General features: G+C 43.3%; 1 protein-coding gene across 1 annotated transcript in view; it reads right to left on the reverse strand.

Annotated features, from left to right (window-relative positions):
- Window positions 1-20245, reverse strand: part of NUDCD3 (NudC domain containing 3) — a 276981-nt gene extending 256736 nt beyond the window's left edge. Inside the window, exon 1 of the mRNA XM_086943403.1 lies at window positions 20121-20245. The gene's annotated coding sequence lies outside the window, so the exon portion shown is untranslated. The remainder of the gene's footprint in view (window positions 1-20120) is intronic.
- Window positions 20246-20544: the final 299 nt, after the last annotated feature.

Below are 20544 nucleotides of genomic sequence, written 5' to 3' on the forward strand. Positions count from 1 at the left end.
ATCCACTGATTGACTGTGATTCCGATACGAGTAACGATCTAGAAAAGACACCAGATCTAAACATAAATCTTACTCCGGAAAACACAGAAGAGAATAGTCCTATATTAGTAAGACCCACTGAAGAGGGCGCAATTCGTAAACAGACTCAACAACCAATAATAAGTATCCCTCCTGCTGCAAAATTACGTAAAAAACCCAAAGCTTCATCTAGAAAAACTACAACTAAACATTCCACAGTCAGTGGAATAACAAAACAACCCGAGGCTTCAACTGAAGACATGCAGGAAAAAGTCCGGGAGTACACAAATAACCTTGACGCATCAGTAAAACAAATAAAAGATGACCAACTAATAGAAAGAGTTGGCAATCTCCTGGCGATCTTCATCTCACCAATCGAATCTAGATTGACTCGAATTGAAAAGAAACTTGAGGAACTTATCGCTGTTAACAAAAAGACTCCCTTTAGAGATATCGCATCTACTAATACAGCGGGAAAAACAGGTACCAGCAAAACCACCACTATGAAACAGACAGAAAAAGTCACATCATCTGTAGACAGAACAACAAAACCACAACCAAACCCAGTTCCTTCCGTAAGCAGAGATAAGCCTATAAACAACCCTACTACAGGAAATGGCCCAATTTTAAGTACAACTACTAGCCCTCAGGCTGTAACCACTACTCCAGTAAAGATGACCGTACATCCCAGGAACAAAAAAAGAGACATAACCATTCGATTTCTACTTCCACAAACTTTCAAAGACCCCGGCCAACACATGACCCACCATACAATTCAAGGCAAATCCCTTCAAGAATCAATCTTCCTCCCGAATGTGGTGCTTATGTATTGATTTTGGTAAATGTTCCTAGACTCAGACATGATCAAGAGGAAACTTTTTCATCTTTGAAAAATAAGATTTTGCACTGGCTGATAGCAAACTGTAATTATCCGATAGAATGCACAAGAGAAATAAACAATGTACAGAGAGTAGGATGGATAGGCCCTTTAAAGAAAAAATTTGAAGGCGACTGTGTATCTATAAGCTTTAAGAATCCGCAATGGGCCGAGAAAACCCTGGCTAGAGCCCCTCCACCCTCGGTTTGGGAATTTAACATTACTTTACTCCCGCTGGGGTACTTCTATAGACATCTGATCACTAATGTACCAACAATGGAATCCAATTTAGCCACTCCTTTTCTCGAGCACCATCTAATGCTCGAAAACAATTCCCCCTTTTTACAGCAGTATCCCAAATTCACATATCCGAACGTTCATATGCAAAGACATCAACCACAGGTGCATTCTAATTTCACACCTCATCCTTATCTGTCCACAATGCCACATAAAGAGTATAGGGACCCTCGCTGGCAACAAGTTGCTGCCGCACCTGGCAATCTTTATAGTGTCCCAACACAAAATAGGTTTGCTGCACTATTCACTCTTGATTTCAATGATTGACAAGAAAACATCCATCTCGAAGGACTAGTTTCTTATACATTAAACCCAGAAGGTTAGATGTTAGATAGCGCCCTCAATACACAGGAAATAGATATTCAAAACTCTACAGTAGAGAATACTCTAAATACCCAAAATCGAATAGGATCAAATGATGAAACTAACTTAGTACAAACAAAAATTAGTCTTGAACTCCCGGGAAATTCATTAATTAAGATAACTTCTCCCAGACATAACAGAAGTACTTCTTCAATACATATAACTTTCTGGAACATAGCAGGTTTGCTGGCTAAAGTAACAAATCCTAACTTTATAAACCAAGTGACTGCGAGCAGTCTTATCTGTCTCCAGGAAACTTGGGCCATTGAGCCACTGCATATAATGGAATACAAGACTTTTCTTTCCTCAGCAAAAAAATCTTCATCTGGAAGAAACAGTGGTGGCTTAATTATCTACATAGCCAATACTTTACACCATGAAGAGATCGTCCCTGTTAAACTAAATGAGAATTACCAAATAGTTATTCTAAAGACAACCAAACAGACGCTATACATTATTGTAAATTTCTATAATAATAAGAAACTAGACGATCTGACCAATCTTCTTCAAGAGATTTCTCTAACTCTACAAGACTTAAAAGAGAAATTCATTAATAAAACATGTACCATACTTTGGGGTGGCGACTTTAATATCCACTTATGTGAGAATAATAATACAGATAAATGTGGGATTGTGGAAGATGATGGTAATATGATAACTCACTTTACTCACTCATACGAAGGCGAAAAAATGAATGAGGCTATAACTGAACTAGAATTGGGCTTTGCAAATGTATTAAAAACTTCCCAAGCACCCTTCACACCAACCTTTAATGGTAGGGGACTAAAGAGTCTGATAGACTACGTCATGATCTCAGCACATAAAGGCCCAAATATAGAATCATTTGAAGTAGTCAAAAACCCTTTAAGTGATCACTTCCCAATTGTAATCGCCCTAAGAGAACAAAAAAAACAAAAGGATCTTGATACATTTTCGTTACTACATCAACAAAACCTAGAGCTGGGTTCTCTTAAAGGCTATACCCTAAAATGGGGAAATATTGACAAAAAAGCGATCACTTCAGGAGTAGTTACAGCATGTAAAAACGAGATATCTCTTTGTCTAGACTATGAGGCAAAAAGTTCTAATATAATAGCTAGTTTCAATACTATTACAGAAAAGATAAAAAAGGCACTAACCAGATCTTGCAAACAGAAAGACTGTGCAAAGAAAGGCTGGTTTAATTTAGCTTGCACCAAAGCACACACAAAACTGAAAAAAGCATTGGCCAGGAAACATAGAGACAGGGAGGAAATTTCCGCTCTAAGAAGAGATTATGCCTTAGCAATGAAAAATAGAAAACAAGAGATAAAAACCGATCTATGGGAGCGTCTAAAGAAAAGCTCAGAACTCAAAGATAGCGTTGAGTTCTGGCAAATAGTAAGGTCACCATACCTTACAGGTAAGGAAGATATACCCTCTATCGAAGTTGCAATTACTAACACTGAATGGGTAAATCATTATTCAAATGTTTTTGGTTTAGGAACATCATATAATATGGAAACAACGGACTCATTGAAACAAGTCATCTATCCGTTAAACCTGCAGTTTACGCATGATGAGGTACAGAAAGCATTAAGATCCTCAAAAATAGGCAAGGCCCCGGAACCGGATGGGGTTCCCGTTGATATTTTTAAATACGAGGAAGAACTTTGGTCCCCGCTCTTGACAAATGTATTAAATGCATCACTAGAAGAAGGCCTGATAAAATCATGGAAGACCTCTGTACTTGTCCCGATCTTTAAAAAGGGAGACCGAAACTCACCAACTTGTTACAGGCCTATCTCTCTCCTGGACTCTCTTGGGAAGGCCGCTGGTCGGATCATTCTCGAGAGACTCCAGGAGTGGGCAGTTACTAATAACGTTATATCAGATATACAGTACGGATTCCGTGAAGGTCTCGGTACTGTAGATCAAGAGTTAAACCTGTCCTTACTGGCAGGAAAGTATTTAGAGGCCAAAGGGAGTGTCTTTCACATGGTGTATGTAGATCTATCCGCAGCCTTCGATTGTGTTATACACTCAAGGCTGTGGATGATCATGCTGAAAGTGGGAGTAGACCCTCCTATCGTAGACTTCCTACGAGAACTCTATATCGGAACAACAGGCAGAGTGCGATTCGGGACAAAGGGCCAACTGACAGATAGCTTTGGTGTGGAAAAGGGGGTCAGACAGGGATGCGTTCTGGCCCCCTTTTTATTTACCCTCTACACAAATGGCCTTGAGATAGCAATGCTTGAGGGAAGTAAAGACCTCCCCTCGGTTGGTCGTCAGCATATACCCGCTTTGCTATATGCCGACGATGCGGTCATTTTGTCCAGAACCTCAGTAGAACTGCAGCGAGAGCTGGATAGATATTGTGAATTTATGTTAAGTCTGAACTTGTTTTTAAATGTTAAGAAAACTTTTACTATGCATGCGGGGAAAAAGAGCCTGAAACCTAAAAGACTATTTGTGAAAGGAGAAGCTTTGGAAAGAACATCCACTTACCAATACTTGGGAATTGTCATTGATGACAAATTTAAGTGGAAAGCCGCAATTACTGCTAGGAAACTATCCTTTTTAAAAGCAACAACGGCCTTGAGATCATTTGCTCAAAAACTGGGACATAAACCACCTTTGGAAATGTTAAAAATCTACAAGGCAAAGTGTGTCAGTACTGCTATTTATGGGGCAGGAATATGGGGGTACGCAAATGTGACTGACTTACAAAAAACAGAAAACGCCTTTTTAAGATCCCTACTAGGGCTACCGAAAAATTCCTCTACATACGCCTGTCATGAAGAGCTGGGCATAGACCATCTAGAGGATATTATAAGAACTCAACCTATAATGCTATGGCGCAGGATCTGGGTCACTGAACAATGCCACCTAACCAGACTCATTATCCAAGACATACAGACGCTTGAGCACTACGGGAGGATGAAATGGACAGCCTATGTAAAAGCCTTTTCAAAAGACATGGGATACAGCCATTATTTTACAGATCCATCATCTCTTAACAGCATCTCCAAATTAGAACTGGGGAAAGTATGTCTTTCACATCTGCGTCAAATACGTCTGATAAAAGAAATAGCAGCAGGATAGCAGCTTTGGAATAATCTTCCAGATGCTATCCGCTTGGAGGAGAACCATCTCAGGTTTAGAAAAATGCTGAAAACCTTCCTATTCTGCTAAAATTAATGGTGATGACTGGTCCACGTAAGCGCTGGGATGCCTCAGGGTAACCATGCGCTATAGAAATGTGTAATCATTCATTCATTCATTCAAATCCATAAATCCTCTGTACAACAAAGTTTATTGGTTCAAACAGTACCATCTGTTGAACCTTATTTGATGTATAATATGACCCAATTTGAAAAATTACTTTTGACACGCTTTAGGTTCAATATGTTCCATTTAATTGTCTGTTTTCCCACACAGAATGATTGGTCATCAAAATTGTTGTTGTGCCCTTGCGACTCCCAATCACAACAGTCAACGATACATACAGTCCTATTTTGTAAATTTTTTGAGGCACCCCGCAGACAATGGCTGTTGCCCATACTAAAATACTGGGGCCTACGCCAATGTCGCCCAGCCTACCTGGCGTTACAATATCTTGAAAATGAACTGATAGCAAAAGCAATTGTACACTTCCTGAAACTTTGCATACGCCACCGGTCTAATCTCTGATAATTAAATAATGAAGAGACCATAAGGAATGGCAGTAAAAGTTTACTCATTTTTTTCTTTTTTTTTAAAATACTGTGATTTTATAAACTATATTTTAAAATTATGACTTTTTAACAGTTTTTTTTATTGAATCAATGTATGAAAATGTATTGTATGTATTTCTATGAACTTTTATGGTTTTTCATTTTAAAAACCGAATAAAGTTATTTTGAATTGAATTGAACTCAAAAAGGTGGGAGGCAGGAACCATGGGTATGAAAAGGCCAATGGGAGAAAAAAATTCCTCTGTCAAAAGGATCTAGGCATTTTTGCTTGAGTCAAGTCAAGTCAGAAAATTTATATAGCGCGCTACATACCCAGAGGGTCTCAAGGCTCTTGAAGAGGGGTGGGGAATTACTGGTCAAATATCCACGTTTTAAGTTCCTTTCTGAATGCTAGGTGGTTCTGAGTAAGGCGAAGGTGAGTGGGAAGTGAGTTCCAGGTTTTAGCTGCCAGGTAGGAAAAGGATCTACCTCCCATGGTGGTTTTGTTGATGCGAGGTACAGTGGCCAGGGCTTGGTTGGATGATCGTAGCTGGCATGAGGGGGTGTAGAAGGACAGTCGTGTGTTGAGGCATTCTGGTCCGATTTCGTAGAGTGCTTTGTGTGCGTGGGTTAGGAGCCGGAAAGTGATCCTCTTATTGACGGGGAGCCAGTGGAGGTTTTTCAGGTGACCAGAGATGTGTTCTTTGCGCGGGATGTCTAATATGAGCCTGGCTGAAGCGTTCTGGATTCGTTGGAGTTTTTTCTGGAGTTTAGCGGTAGTACCGGCGTAGAGGGTGTTTCCGTAGTCCAGTCGGCTCGTGACCAGAGCGTGGGTGACCGTTTTCCTAGTTTCGGTGGGGATCCAACGGAATGTTTTTTTGAGCATGCGAAGAATGTTGAAGCAGGATGAAGAGACGGCGTTGACTTGTCTATTCATTGAAAGTGAGGAATCCAGGATGAAGCCCAGGTTCCGTGCGTGGTCCGTCGGGATGGGTGCTTTTCCAAGGGCTTCTGGCCACCAAGAGTCGTCCCAGGCAGAGGGGGAGGTGCCTAAGATAAGGACTTCTGTTTTATCTGAGTTCAGTTTCAGACGGCTGTGTTTCATCCATTCGGCTACTTCTTTCATTCCTTCGTGTAGGTTAGTTTTGGCGGTTCTAGGGTCATTGGTGAGTGAAAGGATCAGTTGAGTGTCATCCGGGTAGGAGATGATGTTGAGGTTGTGTTGGCGTGCGATGGCCGCGAGGGGGCTCATGTATACGTTGAAGAGGGTGGGACTGAGTGAGGATCCTTGGGGTACGCCGCAGATGACTTCAGTGGCCTCTGAGATGAATGGTGGGAGGCGGACTCTCTGGGTTCTACCGGTGAGGAATGAGGTGATCCATTCCAATGCTTTTCCTTGTATTCCGATGTTTTTGAGGCGCTGTAGAAGGGTGCTATGGCAGACTGTGTCGAAGGCTGCGGAGAGGTCAAGGAGGATGAGGGCGACTGTGTCTCCATTGTCCAGGAGAGTACGGATGTCGTCTGTTGCTGCGATGAGGGCGGTTTCAGTGCTGTGTTTGGCTCGGAAGCCGGATTGTGAGGAGTCGAGGGATTTGTTAGTTTCAAGGAAGGCGGCGAGCTGGTTGTTGACCGCTTTCTCGATGACTTTGGCCGGGAATGGAAGGAGCGAGATGGGGCGGTAGTTTTTGAGTTCGGTGGGGTCAGCTGTGGGTTTCTTCAGGAGGGCGCTGAGTTCGGCATGTTTCCAGCTTTCCGGGAAGGTGGCGGAGTTGAAGGAGCAGTTGATGACATCTCGGAGGTGTGGTGCTATGATGGGGTCTGCTTTGTTGAAGATGTGGTGAGGGTATGGGTCAGTTGGGGATCCTGAGTGGATGGAGTTCATCAGGCGGATGGTGTCCTCAGTGGAGATTGGGTTCCAGTCGTTGAGGGTGTTCAAGGGAGGTGGGGGTCCTGCTAGGGGTTGGGTGGGTTGGTCTTCGGGTTGGTTGTCGAAGCTGTTGTGGATGTCTGCGATTTTGTTGTGGAAGAATGAGGCTAGGGAGTCGCAGAGGGCTTGGGAGGGGGTGATGTCGTTGGAGTTGGCCGTGGGATTGGTGAATTCCTTGACGATATTGAATAGTTCTTTGCTGTTGTGGGCGTTATCTAGTCGGTCCTTGAAAGCGGCTTTCTTGGCTTTTCGGATCAGTTGGTGGTGTAAGCGGGTGGCTTTTTTGAAGGCTTCCTTGGTGCTGGTGGTTGGATCTTTTTTCCAGGCCTTCTCAAGGGAGCGGCAGAGTTTCTTGGATTTCTTAAGATCATCGTTGAACCAGGAGGCCTTCTTGCTGCCGAGTTTGTTTTGTCGTTTTTTCAGTGGTGCTAGGATGTCGGCGCTGTTGGATAGCCATAGGGTGAGGTTGGTGGCGGCTTGGTCGGGATTTGAGGAGTGGGCTGGGGGGTTTAGAAGAAGCGATGAGGAGATCTGGTCGAAGGTGATTTTGTTCCAGTTTCTTTGCAGAGTTGGTTGGGGGTGGTTGTTGGGTTTGGGCTTGTTGTAGGTGAAGTGAACGCAGCTGTGGTCAGTCCAAAGGAGAGCCGTGGTGTGGCTGAAGGAGACACGATTGCTGGAGGTGAGGATAGAGTCGAGTGTGTGACCTGCGATGTGGGTGGGGGAAGTGACCAGTTGTTTAAGTCCGAGGTTGGCGAGGTTGTCCAAAAGGGTGGTGGAGTTGCGGTCGTTGTTCTTTTCAAGGTGAAAGTTGAGGTCTCCCAGAAGGATGTAATCTTTGGAGGGGAGCGCGTGTGGAGTGATGAAGTCCGTGATGTCCTCACTAAATTGTGCGCGGGGTCCTGGAGGTCTGTAAAGGAGGGTGCCTCTGAGTGTGGTCTTGGGGTCGATGTGGATCTGGAAGTGAAGGTGTTCAGAGTTGGCGAGATTGACGTCTGAGCTGGTTGAGATGCGGATGGATTTCTTATGGACGATAGCGATACCTCCTCCTGTGTGGCCGGTACGGTCCTTGCGTATGATCTTGTAATCTTCTGGGATGGCAATGGTGATGTCTGGGGTAGAAGAGGCGTTCATCCATGTTTCTGTTAGGAAGGCGACGTCCGGAGAGATGGTGTCTAGTAGATTCCATAGGTCAATGGCGTGCCTGTGGACCGATCGGGTGTTGAGCAGGATGCATTGTAGGTGGTTGGGGTCGGGAATCTGTGGTGTGTTAGTTGCGGAGTTGTTGACGGTGCCGATGAATTTGCAGGAGTAGCATGAGAAAGGTCCATGGGTGTGTCCAGGAGCGGCTTGGACGCAGTTGGGGGAGCGGCCGGGGTTAAGGGCTAGGAGGGTGGTGGCATCGTAGGTAATGCGGGATGGTTGGGCAATGCGAGGGCCAGGGGGTCTGGCGCTGGGCGCGGTCCAGGCGCGGACGGGCGTAGACGGGCTTACCTTTGGCGCACCTACGGGCTTACCTTTGGCGCACCTTCGGCGAGGACGTAGCGCGTGGACGCTGCGCGTGGAACCATCTGGCTTAAATGGATGGTGGAGGGGGGGAGCATGGGAGGGTCAGCTGGGAGGCGGGATCAGAGAGGCGGGTCAGGGGAGAGGAAAACACAAAATGGAGGGCAAAAATGAAAGTAAAAGCAGGGCACAGCACAATGCTCGTCAACAGGCAGCCCAAGGCTCTCAACTCCTGCAGAATACCTCTACCAAAGCGCCACTAACAAAAGTACTAACGTTGCACACTACAGCAATGAAGTGCAACTAATAAATACACAGAGCGCCAATCAAAATTTTACAATCAGGTTTCAGAAAGCGCCAAGCGATAATCAGCTTCAAAGCGCTAATGCAGAAGCTGTGATAAACGCGGTTAGCTTCGCTGACAGTGAGGTACAAAGCGTGAAGCAGGCAATTCAGAGTGCAACAAGCACAAAACAATAAGTGAAATAACGTTCTCACAGCGCAGCGCGAGCAAGAGCTTAAAAGCGCAATTAATCTTTCTATGTCAACGATACCAGGCGCGGTCAGGAATGCTCGGGTGCAAGGGCTTCAGCTGCGATGCAGGTGTAGTCAATCAGTGAATGTAGCAGGAGAGCGTGGGGGGAGCGACCGTTCAGGATGGGATCCCGGTGCTCAAAGATTGGATTTGAGATATTTCATTGGATCCTTAAAAGTCCAGATATCTATAAACATTTTATATTTTATTTAGTCTCTTCATGCCCATTTTGTGAATGGATTTACACCAAACCACATAAGGCACTTCCTTAAGTAAAGGTCTAACCTCATCCAAGATTGGTGTACTTCAGTTCTGACCGTTTTTCAATATCAAAGAGCAAATCTTTCTATGGGATTGAAAATTATACTTCTGGGACTTCAATAGGTCTTTCTTTGCCCACTTGACCGATTTCAATTAAACTTGCCATGGAGAACTCAAAGTGGATGAACTTCTGTTTGGGAAGTTTGGTGCAAATTCCTTAAATGGCACCAAAGAAAACAAATAAATGTCTTTCATGTGAAACTCTGACTCCACCATAACCACAGAGGTATTATGTCACTTCTGTAGGTATGCATTTATGCATGTATGTATATATATATATATATATATATATATATATATATATATATATATATATATATATATATATATATATATATATATAGTTCACCAAAAAGAATTAATGTCCGCACACGCTCAGTTACGTTAGTTGGGTTTATTGAACCAGAGACTCACAAGTAGCCCCCTTCACCTATGCGTTTCGACCGCAGGTCTTGATCATAGTGTTGCCACTAGTCCATTCTCTATTTTTAGTTTATATACCTTGCTCCCCAACAGCATATAATGAAGCATTCTGGGAGAGGTAGTTTCAAATAACAATTGGAAGTGAAAACGTTTGTAATTCAATACATTGAAATAGATTACAATTCTACAAATTATATAGATCACTGTTAATTCATTTTAAGATTAACAAAAGAAGTTGGACAGTCTTTTAAAGAGTTTGTATGAGTCGGTTCAGACGTTCAAAGACTTACATCTAACCTAGTACAGGTTATACCGACGAACAATACATCACCAAAAATGTCATTTAGTTAGGATGTATATGGTATTAATGTTCATATATAGTATGGGCTTAGTGCCTATATAACTCCAATCTAAGATTGTCCAGTTCTTAGAGGTTCAAAATAAGGGCTAAGTGCCCATAGTTTCTGAAGATATGATCTATGCAATGTCTATATTTCCGTGGATTTGAAGCATTTCACTTTAGTTTCGAACCCCATCCAGGGTAAATTTACAGGTGGACGTACATCTCTTCGTCCATATTCAATCCTCTCGGCGTATTTGTTTGAAAACGTATGATTAGGCGTGACTCCAATCTTCTTAATTGTAGTTTTCGATTGCCACCTCTTTCATTTGGAAGTACAGTTGCTATTCCGCTGTAACGTATATCCTTCCATGTCTTTCCATTGTGCTGTGACATATGATTTGCAATGGCATAGGACATATCCCCATTTTGAATGGCTCTGATGTGCTCCAAAATCCTTTTATGTAATGGACAAGTAGTCATGCCAATATAGTTTTTACCGCATGCGCATATTAGAATGTATACCACATGCGTAGTCTTACAGGTTATTGTTTCTTCTATATTGAAGGTCTTTCCTTGTGGGTCTTTTAAGGATTTTAAGGATTTCAGAGATTCCCCAATAGTACAGGCCTTGCATTGTAGACATTTGTTGAAGCCTTTTTGTCTAGATGTGAGCCAATCATTTTTTCTTTTTCAACTTGAAATGACTCTTCACTAATTTATCTTGTAGTGAGGGTGGTTTTCTGAATGTTACAAGAGGATGTGCCCTCAAAACTAGCTTTGAAAGCTAGTTTCGAGGACACACGACAGCTCGCCCACAGTCCGGTGTCTTTTTATTGAACTTGCCCTTCTTCCTGACAATCAATATTTGCCGACACATTTCATGGCATTGCGCCACTTCTTCTGGGCAGTGATTACAAATGGCAGCACAGACTCGCTTTAGTCATTTGCTCCGAGCTCACATTCACAAGCCATCGCTAAGCTGAACTCTTAATAAAGGCCCTCAAGTCTCTTAAATCTGGTTCACCAGCAGCCCCTGCCCGGCTAAATTGCTGACTTTGGCCGCGAAGACTATCAAGCCTGTGCTAAATCGGCTGATCAATCAATCTCTTACCACAGCCACTGTGAGTACAGCCTGGAAACAGGCCAAAATTGTCCCATTGCTGAAAAATCCCACTCTTGACCCCAAAATTCCCAACAGCTATCGTCTTATTTCACTCCTCCCTGCCGTGGCGAAAGTATGTGAGAAACTGGTTAACATACAATTGTCTGAATATGTACAACATCATGGGGTGCTCAATCTGGCTTCAGAGCCACTTACAGCACTGAGGCGGCTTTTATAGAAGTTTCTGAAGCCATCAGGGGTGGGGAATTCCTATCTCCCGACGCCCGAGACATCGAGATTTCTTAGGAGGGCAAGAGGTTTTAATTTGTATTCTGTCCAAAGGACAAGTAGACAGTTTTATGGTAATTCAAAACACAGCTGTTCAACCCTGTAGGTCACAGCCAGTTAATTAGTTGCTCCGAGCAGTTTTTTGGCACTGAAAGGGTGAATGCAAAAGCTGGGGCCTGCACTTTAATTTCCCCAGAACAGAACAACAAAATGATAAACAGAGCTCAAAGTTGGAGCCAGCTTGATAAGCTCATGTGGCTTACAGGCCCTCCCCTGGTCCTTTTATTTTCTTCAAGCATGAGACAAACCTCGAGTTTCTGCAGCTCCAGTACACTCGAAGCAATGGCATGTAAGAGGCTGCCTTATCTGCCTCTTGCTTTGACTTTAACTGTATGACCCCTGCCTTGTATTCTCTGCTCCACTCCTGGGCCTCATCTTCAACTCACTTTTCTTTCCCTTCTCATGCACCCTGTCCTTTGCACCTAGCCTTTCCTGTACACTTTATGTTACACCCGGGGCCTGAACCTGCTAACCCCACCCTGCCACCCTCCGCTGCCCTCTCTGACATCCCTGACCTGCTCCCCTTGGCCTCTCATAAATTACGTCATCGAGGGCTCACATTAAAGCTCATTAGTTTCCCCATGGGCTTTCATGCAGACCTGAAGCCACCCCCAATTTTGTCCTTGCACTAGGCCTCTCATCTCACTTTGTGCCTGCACCAGGGGCATTGTGAACACATCGCTGTAGAAACTACAGCAGCTGTGGTGTTTTTGATGGGCCTCTTCAGTCTGCAGGTCCGCAGGCAAATGCCCATAATGGACTTGAATGGGTGGGTGGGTGGGTGAGTGAGTGAAAGGGTGGATGAATAGATGCATGGATGAATGAGTGAAAGGGTGGATGAATAGATGCATAAACTAACGAGTGAAAGGGTGACTGGATAGATGCATGTATGAATAAGTGAAAGGGTGGATGTATAAATGCATGGATGAATACGTGCAAGAGTGGATGGTAGATGCATACATTAATGAGTGAAAGGGTGAATGGATAGATGCATGGATGAATGAGTGAAAGGCTGGATGGATGGATGAATGAATGTAATGTAATGTGGAGTGTAAGGGTGGATATTTAGATTCATAAATGAATAAATGAGTGAAAGGGTGGATGGATAGGTGCATAGATGAATGAGTGGATGGCTAGGTGCATGTATGAGTAAGTGAAAGGGTGGATGAATAGATGCATGGTTGAATACGTGCAACAGTGGATGATAGATGCATACATTGAGTGAAAGGGTGAATGGATGGATGCATGGATGAATGAGTGAAATGCTGGATGGATAGATGGATGAATGAGTGGAGTGAAAGGGTGAATGGATAGATGCATGGATGAATGAGTGGATGGATGTAAGGCTGGCTGTGTGAAAGAATGGGAGGATAAGTGCAAGGGTGAATGCAGGGATGGGTGAGTGGATGGATAGGTTGAAAGTGGATTGATGACTGAAAGGATGGACGGCTTATTGAAAGGGTGGATTAATGGGTGAGAGAGTAGATGAATAGATGGCTGACTGGGTGGATGTATGGGTGGATGGATGGATGGGTGGATGGATGGGTGGGTGGACAGTTGAGTGAAAAGGTGGATGGAGGGATTAGTGAAAGGGTGGATGGATATATGAGCAAAGCGGAAGATGGATGGGTGAAAGGGTTCATGGATGAGCGAAAGCATAAATGGATGAAGTGAAAGGGTAGGTGGATAGATGAGTGAAAAGGAGAATGGATCGATGGATGAGTGATAGGATGGATGGAGGGATGAGTGAAAGGGTGGATGAATAGGAGTGAAAAGGAGGATGTGTGGGTGAAAGGATGGATGGATGAGCAAAAGGATACATGAGTCAAAGGAAGGCGGGATGGATCAGTTGGATCAATAGGTTTGGAAATGGCAGAATAGGCTTCAGAAGCTACAGTAGAGGTGGAGCTCTTGATGGGCCTCTGTCTGCAGCACGGAAAACAAAGTCTCGTAATTAATTTGAAAGGATGAATGGATGTGTGGGTAAAAGGATGAGTGAGTAGAAGTGTGGCTGGCTAGATGGGCGGATGGATAAATGAGTGACCGGGATGGTTGAGTAACAGGGATGGTGGATGGACAAAGGATGTTATAATGAAGGAAAGGGTGAATGAGTAGATGGGTTACAGGGTGTAAGGATTAGAGAGCGAAAGGATGGATGAGTGTAAAGGATAAATGGATGAATGAATGGAAGGATGGATTGATGGATGGGTCAAAGGGTGGGTGGAAGGATTAGTGAAAGGGAGGGTGGATAGATGGAGTGAATGGAAGGGTGTATAGATGGAGTGAAAGGGAGGGTGTATGGATGAGCGAAAGGATGGATGGTTGAAATGGATAGGTTTAAAGATGGATGGGTAGGTTTAGATATGGATGAGTGGATGGACTGATGGATGAACAGATGGACGAACAGATTGGTGAAAGGCTAATGAATAAAAGAATGAATGATTGCCAATGTAAAGGTGAAATGTTAGATATCAGTGGGTGAAAGGATGAATGGATAGATGCTTGGATGGAAGAGACAAGTGAGCCAATCTGGAGAGGATTCCAATGACTTTTTTCGCTTGCTTGGTGTCATAAGAACTTTGAATCAACATGGGGGGTATTTAAATTTTCTGGTTACTCACTTGGCCTACTCTATGCTCCTTTCTGTACCTTGGAATTATCAGGTAGGCGTGGTGCTGTTTGCCAGCGCGTTCTTACTAGACAGCTAGTATTTGGTCTCATAAAGGCCACATTGCAATAGAAATTCTAGGCACTGAAAAAAACTACTTTGTAAAAGAGCAGAATGCGGTCACACACAATGAAGCCAGTTTACAGATAGGAAGAGATAGCATTTTAATAAAAACAAAAGGTCCTGTTTAACTCCAATTTAATTAGGGGCTCAAATGTTAAAGTCACGAAAGTGCACCCATGAAATATGTCTTTGTATTAATGCAGATTTACGTTTTTCATGAATTCACATGAGTTTCCTTAAGTAGGCCAGGAAACCGTAGTCCTAGCAAATATTTGTGAATTGCATCTTAGCATGAGCTAATATGAATATGCCCCAGCGGAAACCTGTTGAGTGTTTACAAGTTCACTTTTTCTCCAACCACATTTTTCCCAGTCCTCGAAGAAACTTTATTTCTGCTGTTGTCAGAGGTAAATTTCCCTCCTTTCTCAGTATGGGAAAAGATTAGAGAAGAGCTGGTGAAAACCTCCAAAATTCAAAACCTTCTATAGTATTAGCCTGACATAACCAGAGAGGCTATTATCAGAGCTCTTCTATAAAGAGATTGCAGCCATTATTTGACAGCGCACTACATGGCATTAAAGGGACAAGTTGATTTAGTTACAGGACAAGTAGATTCATGAAGCTACTTGTCCCATGGACAAGTACATTTTTCATTAAATTCCACACCCCTGAGCCATTCAGAAAACTTTAGAGTTAGATGGTAGGGCAGCTCTGATTCTGTTAGACCGGACGGCTGCATTAGACACTGTGCCACACTCCCTGCTCCTGGACAGTCTCCAGGAAATTGGTGTATCAGGGTGTGCTTGGAGGTGGCAGAAATCCTTTCTTGGGGGCAGAACGCAACAAATCTGGAGCCCTCTTTTTTCATACTCCCCTCAGATAGTGACCACAGGAGCACCACATGGGTCTATACTGAGCCCTCAACTCTTTAACATTCATGTAACTCCCCTGATACAGATGGCGGAGGCGCTCGGTGCCAAAATCAATGCTTATGCGGATGACAAAACCACAAAAAAAGACTATTGCAGAGAGAAAATTATTGGATTTCTTTATTTACCAGCATGACCCCATACGGCCTGAATGACCGCATGGAATTTACTTGCTATCTATAATTATGTTTTTTGTTCCTTAAACTGACAAGTGGCTTCTTATTTTATCAATCCTAGTGTGCATATGACTAACACGTTAGTTATGAACATTTAATGACCGTAGCCTTTTCTGAAACCACACTATATCTCACAGCCGTTTTTTTATAAACCCTTTTTTTCAAACTTTATTGAGACACATTAGAACGCACACGTTACGTTCCATTTATTGTTTTCGACATCAGAATTAACAAACAACTATCTTTAGACATTTGTCTCACGGTGTATCCCCAGGAGTAATCCTGTAGTAATTGCAGATTTTGTCGTCTTTTAGTAAACATTCGAGCGTTACTTAGCAACAGACGCGACCCGCTACTAAAACGTCCGGAGCGCTACTCTTAGTGCTTCCGGTTCATGAGAGGGGAGACACAAACATTTTTACGGTAAGCCCGTTTGTCGAGTGCCTAACCGCCTCGGTACTTTGATTAGGAGAGTTTACACGTTTCACCATTACAGATAGTTATAATAGACCCGAGTATCACTTTTCACAATTTACACCCGCGCCGTTGTAAATGATCGGAAAACATGGAGCGAATTCAATCATGGTATAGAACATGGGTATTTAGCAAAGAATTTTTGGGGTTGAATTATGTTTTTTTAATACTTTGCCGGGCACAATGTTTAAGTGTTACGCTACGAGTCAATGGTTAACAACGTAGGTTAAGGATAAACATGTTTAAAAACCATTTACTGTGAATATATAGCATGTAGGATTTACATTTAATGTTGCATTATTCTGTTCCATTATAGAGACATCCCTAGGAAGAAGCCAGTTTATTTGCCGAAATGCATTGGGAAAGCTAAAATGTTTGTTCGTGAACTAAAGTGAAAAATTATGAACTTTAAATTCATGTGATAAAAACAAGATGGAATAAAACATTAAGTTTTAAACAGACAAACTATCGTACAGATTCATTGAACCTCCCACGTAGGAGGATTTATTGGAGCCCGGGGGACACACCCCATATTTATGGGGGTGCAATCAACAGACTCAGCTGCTTTTCACATGGAAGAAAAACAACTCCTACACCTCACTAGTTAAATCTTGCCTTTCAGCTGTCTTTTGCTGTCTTTCCGCTAGTCAGTTAAAATGCAATGAGGAAAAAACTAAGATCCATCTTTTCTGGAACTCCCTCCACAATTCCGGAAGTCGTTCTGGCCAGAAGAAGCTCTCAAGCTGACCTCCGAGGGCCAACCTATGAAAAAATTAGGGATCTGGTTTGACAAGAAGTTGAACTTCACTACTCAGATTAAGGAGCTTACGGTCTGTGCTTTGGTACACTGAAATCCCTAAAAAAGTTTCCCCCTCTTCTCCCTACTTCGGCAAGGGAAACTGTCATCCAAGCGCTGGTATCCTCGCGCCTTGATTATGTAAATGCCTTGTACGCAGGTCTGCCCAGCTATCTACTGAACAAACTGCAGGTGGTGCTGAATGCCGCGGCCTGAACTCTTCTTAATATTCCCATGAAGACCAGCCTGAGACAACACCTGCATAACCTGCATTGGCTGCCTATGATTGAGAGGGTGACGTTTAAAACCATGGCCCTGGCACATGCAACTCTCTATGGACTTTACCCTGCTTACTTGAGCAAGCGCTTTAGGTTCTATGTCCCTACCAGACAGCTGCGCTCACCCACGCAGATTCTTGCCCAAGCTTTCACCTTAAGAGAGTTGGAGGGAGCTCTCTTGCTTTCAGGGTGGCATCGGCCTGGAACATTCTCCCCTTTCACCTCCGCAGCATTCAGTATCCTGAGCTGTTTAGAAAAAGGCTTAAGGCCTTCCTCTTTATCTTAGCCGTTTCTTACCTGCCTTTCATTCCACTGGGCTCGCGCCGGGACACTCTCCTGAGTAGCTGTGCGTGCTATAAATCACCCATACACAAACATGGAACACGGCTGGTAACACAGCGAAAATATATCGTCTTTTGTAGTGGTACACTGGCTTCTGAACGAGCAAATAAAAGTATGATACTTTATTCCTGGAGTACTGATTTCTGCCTCACGAAGTGGAGCAAATTACTAAAAGGAAGTGTTTGAAGGCAGGAGGCCACTTCTTTAAGCCGTGAACAGGCTGTGCTGTGTCTGATTGCTTTGTGGCAAGCTTTCTGACTGTGTACTGTTGCAATATCTAAAAACATGTATATGAAAATCAATAGCTGCAATAAAATAATTAAAATCGAATATATTATAAATACCTGCCATTCAACTGACAATCAAAAAGATTACTAACCAGTGATGGAACGCTGTCTCAATTTCAGCACGTTTAAGAGAGCTGTAGTGTTAAGAATGCTTGTCATAGAGGTTAAGAAAGCTATAAAAAAAAGTGCCCCGCCTGTACCTGTATTATCATAGATTGAGGGGGTGGGTGAGAACTGAACAAACTTCTTTTTGCCAACAAAACATTGTTTGTGGGCACACAGCTGCCACATTGGTTTGGAAGAGAGGGGCACATACAGGCCTTGTGCTATCGCTGTGCCAAGCTACAAATGCTGCACAACCCAGTATGGGTGAGGGGCACCTGGGGTCCAGGAAGATGTAGTAAACATTGATTAGCTCGCCTTTATACAAACCTTGTGAATACTGTTAAAATCAAGATACAAAGAAGATGAATCTTTTAAGGTTACATTGATGTAGGTTTATTAGCTTAGTTGTAGGTTACAGCTAAAGCCCCGCCAGGAGCAGCATCCTGCTGCTCAGCCCTTCTCACTCCAAATGTCCACTCAATCCAAGCACAAACACTCAACATTCTAACCACACAATGACATCACTCACTGGCTGAGCAGAGGGAATCGCGAGGACTGTAGGGAGAATGCAAAAGATAGCAAGAGAAGATAACAAATGCCTTTGGATAAAACTTCAGCAAACGGTCCAGTAAGTACCCCTGCCCGCTACATGACAATTTTGATCCAGAGCAGCCCTTTACAGGGCACGGGTGGGTCTCTAATGTTTGGTACTTCAAACGACCTACTGTGAGCACCACTTGTCCCAGACTTTACCTTTGAAAAACTTTTGGAGCAGTGACTGGTCACCTTGAAATGTGCCCGGTCTTTACAACTGGCACTGACTAATGAAAGTAGGCTAGCCAAACTTTGACTCTGTGCCAGTTCTCTGGCACATTAAACCACCTTTTTGCTGAGGGCTTCTTGGTTCACTTACTCTATCTATCACCTGTCCCCTTCGGCATCCAAGGACAATGAAATTGTAGCATAGAAGGCAGACATAGCATATTTAATACTTCAACATGTGCCTGAAACCTTTAAAGTCATTGATTGTGTGTGGCAAGCAACATCAAGAGACCAAGCCTCCCCATCTCAGAACATTAACCACAGATTCCCAAGCTGTCCACACTGTTAAACCTTACTTTGTACGCACTGTAAAATTGTTACAACTATTTTCCTGTCCCCAAAAGGTGCTAAAACCATCTGGTTTGTGTTGTTTAATTTGTTAAGTGCCCTGCATTGTCTGGCTTTAAATACAATTCTATTATTTCGAAAAGATATAACTGTGGGTGACCATTAAGTTTATTGTGTGTTCTGTTTTATGCTATATCATAATCCCACCCTCTGTATCATTTCTGGAGTACATTTGAGTGGTAACTTGGTTTTTCAGTTGGAGCCCAACAATAAAGCTACAGTAGTAACAATATAAAAAATTGTTTGTGCATAGTAACTGATAGCAGCCAGAGTACGCAGAGAAGAGTCCTTTCAATGGAATGCTGACCTAAGCGAAGTTGAAAGCTTGGAACAATGGCATTAACTATGAGCACCATCATAACACAGTTGAAATCCGGACTGCCAATTAATCTATTTCCATCACTACTATCAACCTTGTCTATTACTACATCTTCACTATTTTCACTGCTACTACTACTATCCAATTAGCCTATTATTTACATGTGAAATATCCTTAACCCAACACCATGCCATTAACTCACTACAGATTTTACCTCAATGCTTGACCGTAACCTTGCCATAACCCCCACCCTTACCCCATCATCAGCCCCAAACTGAAACAAGTTTATGGAGCCTAATGCAATGGCACGAGGAAATGATAAGTGGCGAAGTGAAAAGAAGGTAATGGTATAGCAAGGTAAAGTCTACGAAATAAGGGCAGGATAATCCAGTTTCAAACATGAGCAGTTACAACATTATTCTGCTAGCTCAGAAAACAATGTGTCATTTCCACTCCCTGTTCAAGTGGCCTGCTACTGTGTCCTAACCTCCTGACAGTGCCAAGGGAGAGCTTTTTCCAGCAGCTTTGTCCTTTGTGTGTGTTGTGCACACTCCACAGAGAAAGGTTCAAAGGTTAACATGGAGCACTATGAATGCCAGACCCTGGAGGCAACGGGAACGTTTTCCTCTGGAGGAGAACCGGGGGTGATGCTGTTATACCGAAAGGCGAAAACACAACTAATGAGCAGTACGTGAAAAAGAAGCTGAGCAGAAACCGTAATCACCATCGATAAGCAGCACAGTATGTAGCAAACTTACTGAGGAAGCTCCCTCGTAACCTGGACGCCCGGTCAAGCCCAATACGACAGTAATACCTGAAATAGAAAGAGAAGAAAGACCAACCATAACAAAACAATAAAAATAGAAAAGGGACCAGACGAACGCGTGCGCAGCAGAAACCGGAAAAACTCTCCTAACGCATGCGTCATATGGTTTAACAGCTAGGCATCTCTTCCGGACGCCCGCGCAGTAGGGGAATTCTCCGGAGAAGATTAGCTCGAATTATGGAGGCAAAGCTGGTCCTCACGAAGTCCGAGTAATAGTAATAGGTTGATCAGGTGTCCAGGAGCTCCCATGACAGTATCGGTTTTTCGCCAGCAGTTCTGGCAAATTTAGTACATGGATGTATGCCATCATTTTAAAATGGGAAGTGGGAGATTTTGAAAAAGAAATCGGTGTAAGT

The sequence above is a fragment of the Lissotriton vulgaris genome, chromosome 11 (assembly GCF_964263255.1).
Source record: "Lissotriton vulgaris chromosome 11, aLisVul1.2, whole genome shotgun sequence".
Classification (NCBI taxonomy): domain Eukaryota; kingdom Metazoa; phylum Chordata; class Amphibia; order Caudata; family Salamandridae; genus Lissotriton; species Lissotriton vulgaris.